The following is an 8,280-nucleotide window of genomic DNA, read 5'->3' as shown; positions in this document are numbered from 1 at the left end:
TTAAGGGCCTGCCAAAAAAAGAAGTTTCTTTTCCTGGTCTTCTGGCTGGGCTTGCTCAGGTCTCGCCACGTCTTGCAATTGGTTCCTTCCACAGCAATACTCTAGGTACTTTGTGCTTCAGCTGATTTTAAACATTACCAAATGAAAGGCATTCATTTTCTAGACTTTCCTGCTCTCTCCACCCCTTTGCTGGAAGGACCAATCATATCTTCAGAAAAAAACAATCTCATCTTATTGAATTATGAGGAGAGTTGCAATTTTTGGAAGCTTAACTTACCGGTGATTAAGAAACCAGCAGCAGCTATTTAGCCCTTATATTGATCAGAAACAAAGATAATGCTGTCTGCTGACTGTTCTTGAAGACACCATATACCTGATTTTTTTTCTTTTCAGATTTAAAAGTCTTAGATTAATCTTTTAGTAATTAAGAATCAAACACTAAAGCTGTTATTATTTGTCTTCTTAGGTTATTTTTTTAATCAAGACATATTCTCTTCAATTACCTAATGCAACTGCTTGAGAAGGACTACTAAAATAGAAAAGGGAAAGTTTGCACATAATTTTTAAAACATAAAACTTGATATTTGTCCAGGTCTGGTTTAAACTCTAAAGGTTTGTCAGGACTGAAAAATGAGGTTTTGTTAGTTGGCATTAAGCCAAAGCCACAAGCTTTAATGCTAGCATTGCATGGGTACCCTTCAGTCACTGCCACTGTGCTTAGTGTTTTACATGCATGTTGTTCTGTTTCAGCCTCACAACAATAATGCTATTAAGTGGATTATTGTTGCAATTACCAGTTTCTTAACTGACATATAATTGTACATATTCATGGGATACATCACTAGGAACCCCATAGTTTCAGTACATATAATATATAGTGATCAGATCTGGGTAATTAGCACATCTATCGTCTCAAACATGTGGTGTGTGTGTGTGTGTGTGTGTGTGTGTGTGTGTGTTGAATGTTTGCAACCATAAAGAAAACTAGTGATCAGTTGAGGCTCACTTCAAACAGAATGGCACATTTACTTTTTTTAGATTTGGAGAGGTTAAGTAGCTTGCACAAAGTCATATTACTTAGCTCTTACTAGTTAGTATCTCATCATCTGTTTGTTGACTAAATCAATGAACAAGTCCTTAACTAACACATAACATTGCTTCAAATAATGTGTTTTCATGAAGAAAGGGGAAGAAGCTACATTTATGTTAGAGAAAAAAAAGTCATGTCAATAAACACAATCATTTTAGGCAAGCCTTCTGCAAGATAAGGTTATTTCAGAGCAGTTCCCAGAAGAGAAATGTTTCCAGATTTTCCAATATAATCTCAGTTTTAAATAACCTATTCCACCCACGCTAAAATTTTGCCTTTCAGAACATGGTTTTTAAAAGATTCACACCCTGCATCATGCCTCAACTCATCCCCCATTCATATATCCTCCACTTAAAGGTAAGATATTTTGTTTTCAAATGCCTCTGGAGGACAGATTTATCTTTCTTGGGAGTTGAGTGATTTCTTTTCTTTTTTTATTTTAAAGATATGGTATACAATTCAGGTTAGGTATACAAACATTGATTCTGCAGGTACCCTTGTTGATGAGGTATGCCCCTCCCTCCTCTAGCAGTTTCCCTCAACTGCCAATCCCATCCCCTTCCCCTGACAGTTTCCCACTACTGCCAATCTCTTTCTTATAGTATTATAATTGTTCAAGTCTGCTTATGAGTGAGAACATATGGTACTCTACTCTTTGGTTCTGTGATAGATCACTGAGTATGATCAACTCCAAATCCACCCAAGTTGCTGCAAAGTCCATATGTTTGTCTTTATGACTGCATAATATTCCATTGTGTATATGTACCACATTTTTTTATCCAGTGAGTTATTTCTTTAAAAAAAACTTAAAAATGATTGTCTCTTCAAAAAAAGATGCTTGAATGAAAAAAGTAATGAAAAGATTCTTAAATAAGGGAAGTAAAGTCGTGAGGAAATAGTACAAAGAACATTGTGTGTGGATTCTTCACTAATATCAAACCATTCTTTGTGTATAAATTCACACTTGCCTCAAAATGAAATCTCTGACTGTGGATTTAACAGACCCAAGTGCCAGGATTAATTATACTACTAAATAGATGAATGATTTTACCCCAAAGTCATTGCCATTTTTAGCTCCAATGAACTTTATTTCCAAAACTCATTTCCACAGCCATGAGCTAGGCTTGAAAACAACCTCTAGCTGCTGCTCCACCTATGAAACAATACATTCTAATTATCACAAACACTGGCCACAATGTCTTGTCCCTTCATGGCACTCAGGTGCTCTCATGCCTGAATCTCCTTATTTTTTTTTAATATATATATTTTTTATTTTAAAGTTGTGGGGTCCAGTTAAGGGTTAGGTATACAAATATTCATTGTGCAGGTACCCTTGTTGTTGAGGTGTGCCCCCCTTTTGGTCAGCTACTTTTGCCTTCGATTTGCTTTTCCTATTTATGTATCTTGGAACCAACAAGCTTCACAAGTTTCTAAAATCCTTAATTTCCTGCCAGACCTGCCTTACAAAATTCAACCCTTCAACTTCACTCCTCCAACATTTTGGAGCACACTCTACAGAGAAGAGTCTACAAAACAGGTTTCTGTCATAGCTTGAACAACAATACTGTATGGCTATCCCAAACATGTTTCTCTAAAATTCCTGATTCTGAAACCAGATCTGTGAGGTAGCACTTGCTCGGAAAAGGAAAAGGGAGTATACAAATATTACCAATTGCCAATTTGAAATAATATGACCATGTCTCAACATACTTTTTTGAACCCTCAGATTGAACAGAACATTAACTTACATGCTGAGAATTTTTACGTTCAGGACACTTACAATATATATGAAAAGACAACTAATGACCACAGAAAGCTAGAGTTAAGTATACAAGAAGAGTCCCAGATACTGAAATTCTGAGGAGGGAGAGGAGAATTTAGAAGATGCCGACATCATCTATGCATTTTAGTGGTATCCATATAGCTATAAGGATAATGATATCTAATTAAAAGAAAAGAAAATTAGCATATCCACTATGAGCCAGGAAATTTATTAAGTGTTACAGATACAATAGTAAAAAGACAGACAATGTTTGTTTCTACCTTCATAGAGTTTATACTCTAATGCCGATGTAGGATCATTGCACAAAATTTATTTAATTGCAGTTGTATAAGTACCTGCCCAAAAACCACTAATAGAAAATAAAAATATCTTTAAAAGGTAGTGGCAGTGAATCCCCATTTTAAAGATGGGTAAATAGGCAAAAACCCTTAGGCATCTCTCCTTTCAGAAGGAGGCATTTGTCCTTCTCCTAATTTATTTAGCTCATCAGTTTATTTGAAGTGCCTGAACTCCTAGGTATTTTCATTTCTCAATCCTTAATAAAGGGGAAACAAATCATCAGCCTCAGGATTCTAGTCCTGTGCACTTACTCTGACAGCCCAAATACAGAAAATGAAGAAACCTTTTTGTTAAGGATATAAGTATCTTTACAAAAGCTTCAAAACCAGTTACTTCTTCACTGAATTCAGCTTCCTTCTTCATCTATAGATCCCTGTTAGCCTCTCTCCTGTGACACTTAGCATTAAAAGTAGTACTAATTATTGTCCTTTTTTGCAACCTCTCACCATTTATGTCTAAAAACTATGCAACATATTAATGATTGAGCCATGCCAATAAATGTGTATCGAGTTAATCATTCATTCATTCAACAATATTTATGAAGCACCTATCTTAGTCTGTTTTCTACTGCTAAACAGAATACTACAGATTGGGTAATTTATGAGCAATAGAAGTTTGTTTTTCTCGTGTTTCTGGGGGCTGGAAAGTTCAAGGTCAAGGGGTTGCATCTAGTGAGGACCCTCCTGCTGCATCATATCATGGTGGAAGGCATCACATGGCAAGTAAGGGCAATAGAGTGCAAGAGCACAGAAGACCAAGGAAAAGAGGGATCTGAATTCCCCTGATAACTAATCCACTCCCACAATAATGGCATCAATCCATTTGCGAGGGTAGGACCCTTATGGGGGCCTCTTTAATGCCTCACTTATTAATACCATCACAGTAGCAATTAAATTTCAACATGAGTTTGGAGTTGAACATTCAAATCATAGCAGCACCTATGATGTACCCAGCACTCTTCTCAGAAAATGAATAAATAGACATATAAATATATAGAAATTCAAATGGTCATGGTCTAACGGAGAAAAATAGAGGATGAGGAAGGGAATAGAAAATGCCATGGGCTGGGGTGATGGTATAAACTCATTTTTTTATAAAATGTGGCCAGGTAAGGCTCACTATAAAAATTACAATGAAACAGAGTATGAAGGAAGAGGGAAAGGCTTGAAGATATTTAGAAAATGAAACTTTCAGGCAGAGAAAAGAGCAAAACTTGAGGACATTTTTAAATGATCAAACAAAGTTTATGCTAATTTATTTATCAAATAATTTGTTATGAGGCATCAATATACAAAACAATTATTGTACAGACCTTAAAATGATTTAGGTAAATCCAAGCTTGTTCCAAGTTAGAAGCAATCTTTTGAAAATGTAGACTTAGGGTGATAGATACAAGCCAATATTCTGGGGAAAAACTAGATGTATTATTAGTTGCAGCTAAAGTGACAAGTCTGATTATTTCAGTTTCATTGACGCACAGTATTTTTGCTTCCTGTGCAGAAGGAAATTCATTGGGATGAGTATTTACAATGATTGCTTTCCTTACCTAAAAGAAGAAACAATTGTTTATTTTTCTTGATGCCTAAGTTTATATGCTAAAACCCAGGGAAACAGCATTGACTTATGCTTGAGTGTCATTGATGGTAAGTCAAAGTGACAGACAAAGAAGATTAAGGAAAAATGAATAAACAAGAAAAATCTTCCTGTATCAAAATCTGGAGACCAAGGTTTAACAAGGAGTTTATAACTAAAAGCTATATTGAAAGGTAAGAACAATAATGCCATGACTAACAATCTGGAGAATTTATAAGCAAGAGAGAAGAGATAAAAGTAAATTCAGACCTCATCTCTCCAATAAATCAAAAAATCAGCCGGGCGTGGTAGCGCATGCCTGTAATTCCGGCTACTTGGAAGGCTGAGGCAGAAGGATCGCCGGAGCCCAGCAGGTCGAAGCTGCGGTGGCCAGGAGCGACCACTGCACTCCAGTCTGGGCGACCGAGTGAGACTCCAACTCAAAAAAAAAAAAAAAAAGTAAATTCCTACTTTTTGTCCCCGTGAGGGATAATATCAAATCTTACTGTACAGAATTTCTACAATGTCAGCCTTAAGACCTCATCTATTGGTTCTAATACTAACATGAAACTCTTCTCCTTCCACATTTCCATTGATTCACTCATTCAACAAGTATTTTCTGAGTGCCTACTGAGTATATTTCTGATAATGTGCTTGTCCATGAAAGCACCATTGGTGAGCAGAAAACACGGTCCCCATCCTTATGAATTTTTCTGCCCGACAAAAAAGACATGCATTTAAAAAGCAGTGTGCAAGTTTTACAAAGAAGGTCAAGATTATTTGGGGATGTATAAAGGGGAACATACAACAACAAATGAATGGATAAGGAAAGTGTGATTTATACACACAAGAGAATACTAGTCAGCCCTAAAAAAGAAGAAAATTCTGTCATTTGCGACAACATGGATGAACCTGGAGGACATTCCATTAAGTGAAATAAGCCAAGTGCAGAAAGAAAACTACTGTAAGACCTCACTTCTCTGTAATCTAATAAAGCTGATCTCACAGAAGTAGAGAGTAGAATAGTGGCTACCAGTGTTAGGGGCAGGGGAGAAAAGGGTTGGGAATATATTGGTCTAAAATACAAAATTTTAGTTAAACAGGAAGAATAAGTTAAAGAGATCTATTGTACAACGTGGTGACTGTGTTTAATAACAATGTATTGTGTTCTTGAAAAGTACTAACAGAATAGATTTCAAGTGTTCTCACCACAAAAAAAGTGAGGCAATGCATATGTTAATTAGCTAGATTTAGCCATTCCAAAATATATACATATTTCAAAACAATATATTGTACAAAATAAATACATATAATTTTTGTCAATTTTTTAATGTTTAATAAATTAAATTTTAAAAAATAAAAATAAACTATTGGCAGTATAGTTAGGTGGACCAGACACCAGGAGCCACTATTGTAGAAGAAGTGGCATTGAGATCCTTTTGACTGAGACCCCAGAATGTGCGAGATGTGCACTTTACAAATTCTTGTTTTGGGTCCCAGAAGCGGTGAGTTGCTGGATCTGACAAAAAGACTGTACTCTGGGCTTGATGCTTTTTAGCTACCTTGAGATTCCCGACAAGCACAATTTCTCACTTCTTTGGCCTGTTTACCTATCTTTAAAATAGGAATTTACTGCCATTGTATTGTATAGACATGTTTTTTCCCATTAGAAATCATTGGGTAGATACTTATCCCAACTAGAATTAAATAATTTTTTGTAATGACATTACATCTGTATTAGAGCATGAACTTTACAAGGGCAGAAACAAATTTTGTCTGTTCTTTTACTATTGCAACTCAGGCCCCACGAGATTTCTTGGCTCATAGTAGACACACCAATTTACTTTTAAGTGGATAATATTACCCTTATAGTCATATGGACACTACAAAATTGCTTAGAAGATGTCAACATCTTCCAAATTATTAGCATGTCCATCCTCAGAATTCCAGTATTTGGAGCCCTCCTTGGACACCAAACCCTGACTTGCTATGGCCATTAGTTATCTGTGTCTATATAGATTTTAAGTGACTTGAAAGTAAAATTCTTAACACTTAGGATCATGTCCTGTTCAAGGTTTGTTGAGAGATGACTGCATTTTTTTGAATTGACAATTGATAACATTCATTGCATCTGAATTGACAATTGATGACATCCATTCCATATGTCCGTCACCTTCTGGTACCTAGGGATATAGAAGTGAGCCAGACAAATGAAGCCCTATTCCCACAGAGACTGCATTCAGTTAGATAGAGACAGACAAGGATCTGAAGGATCAAACTGTTTGCAAGTAACTTAACTGGTTCCCATAACAAAGATCAAGAAAAAGCATAGAAATATTAATATAGTCATCATCTATTAAAGTTAAATTATCAATATTTAATGGCTAAGAAAAAATGACCAGGCAGTCAAAGAAGCAAAAAAAAAATTCAATTTCTAAAGAGTAGATAAATTAACCAATCAATATATAGTAAATAAATAAAATAATGTCAGATAATGAAAAGTACTGTGAAATTCAAATAATAAGATTTTACTCCACTGGGTTTTTTTAAGGTAGTAATAAAAAACAACACACACACACACACACACACACACACACACACACAGCATGCACTGCTATGTGTAGTAGACGTAACTAGCTTATTAAAAAATCTCAGTTAATCAGGTGAACTACCATAAGACACTCTGATTTTCTTCCAAACAACGCTTTTAGCCATGCTCTATCAAATCCTTCTTACTGTTCTTTAACAATATTCTTGTCAGATTTCATAAATTTCTAGTCACTTTTAGTACTAAAGTCTCTTATTCTACTTCTGGTCAAGAGGAAGTAACAGTAAACAGATGCATACTCTCACCTGAAATAAGAAAAACACACAAAACATTAGGCATAAAAAACTAAACATAAGCCAAAAAAACCAGTAATCCCTGAGAAAAGGGGGAAAACAAAGTTTATGAGGCATCTGATAACCCAGCATTCTGCCATGAGAGAGTATCCAGGTTGTGACTCAGGGGGAAATAATCCAGAGTTCCTGAGATTATGAGATGGAGTGGAGAGTCCAGGTAGAACAAGGTGGCCTAAAGTTTTTAGGACAGAGTTCCAATAAGAGTTCCGGCAATGCATCAAGGGAATTTAAGAAATCTGCAGAGGATCTCCCTCAAGTAATCTCTGGATAAGAATCAGCATATATACATGAAGAAATTAATGAGCATGTAGGAAAAATCATCAATAGATAGCTCTGATACCACCTAACACATCTTGATCAAATCTGAAAGATCAAACTGTTTCCAGGTAACTTAACTGCTTCCCATAACAAAGATCAAGAAAAAGTATAGAAATATTAACATAGTCATCAACTATTAAAGTTAAATTATCAATGCTTAATAGCTAAGAAAAATGACCAGGCATTCAAAGAAGCAAAATAAATAAATAAATAAATAACTCCATTTCTAATGAGTAGATAAATCAACCAATCAAAACTGCCCTAGATCTGACACAGC

This window comes from Carlito syrichta, unplaced genomic scaffold (assembly GCF_000164805.1).
Source record: "Carlito syrichta isolate Samal-C Ts95f unplaced genomic scaffold, Tarsius_syrichta-2.0.1 Scaffold305794, whole genome shotgun sequence".
Lineage (NCBI taxonomy): Eukaryota > Metazoa > Chordata > Mammalia > Primates > Tarsiidae > Carlito > Carlito syrichta.
The sequence above is the reverse complement of the archived record's forward strand: the minus strand, read 5'-3'. Positions refer to the sequence as shown.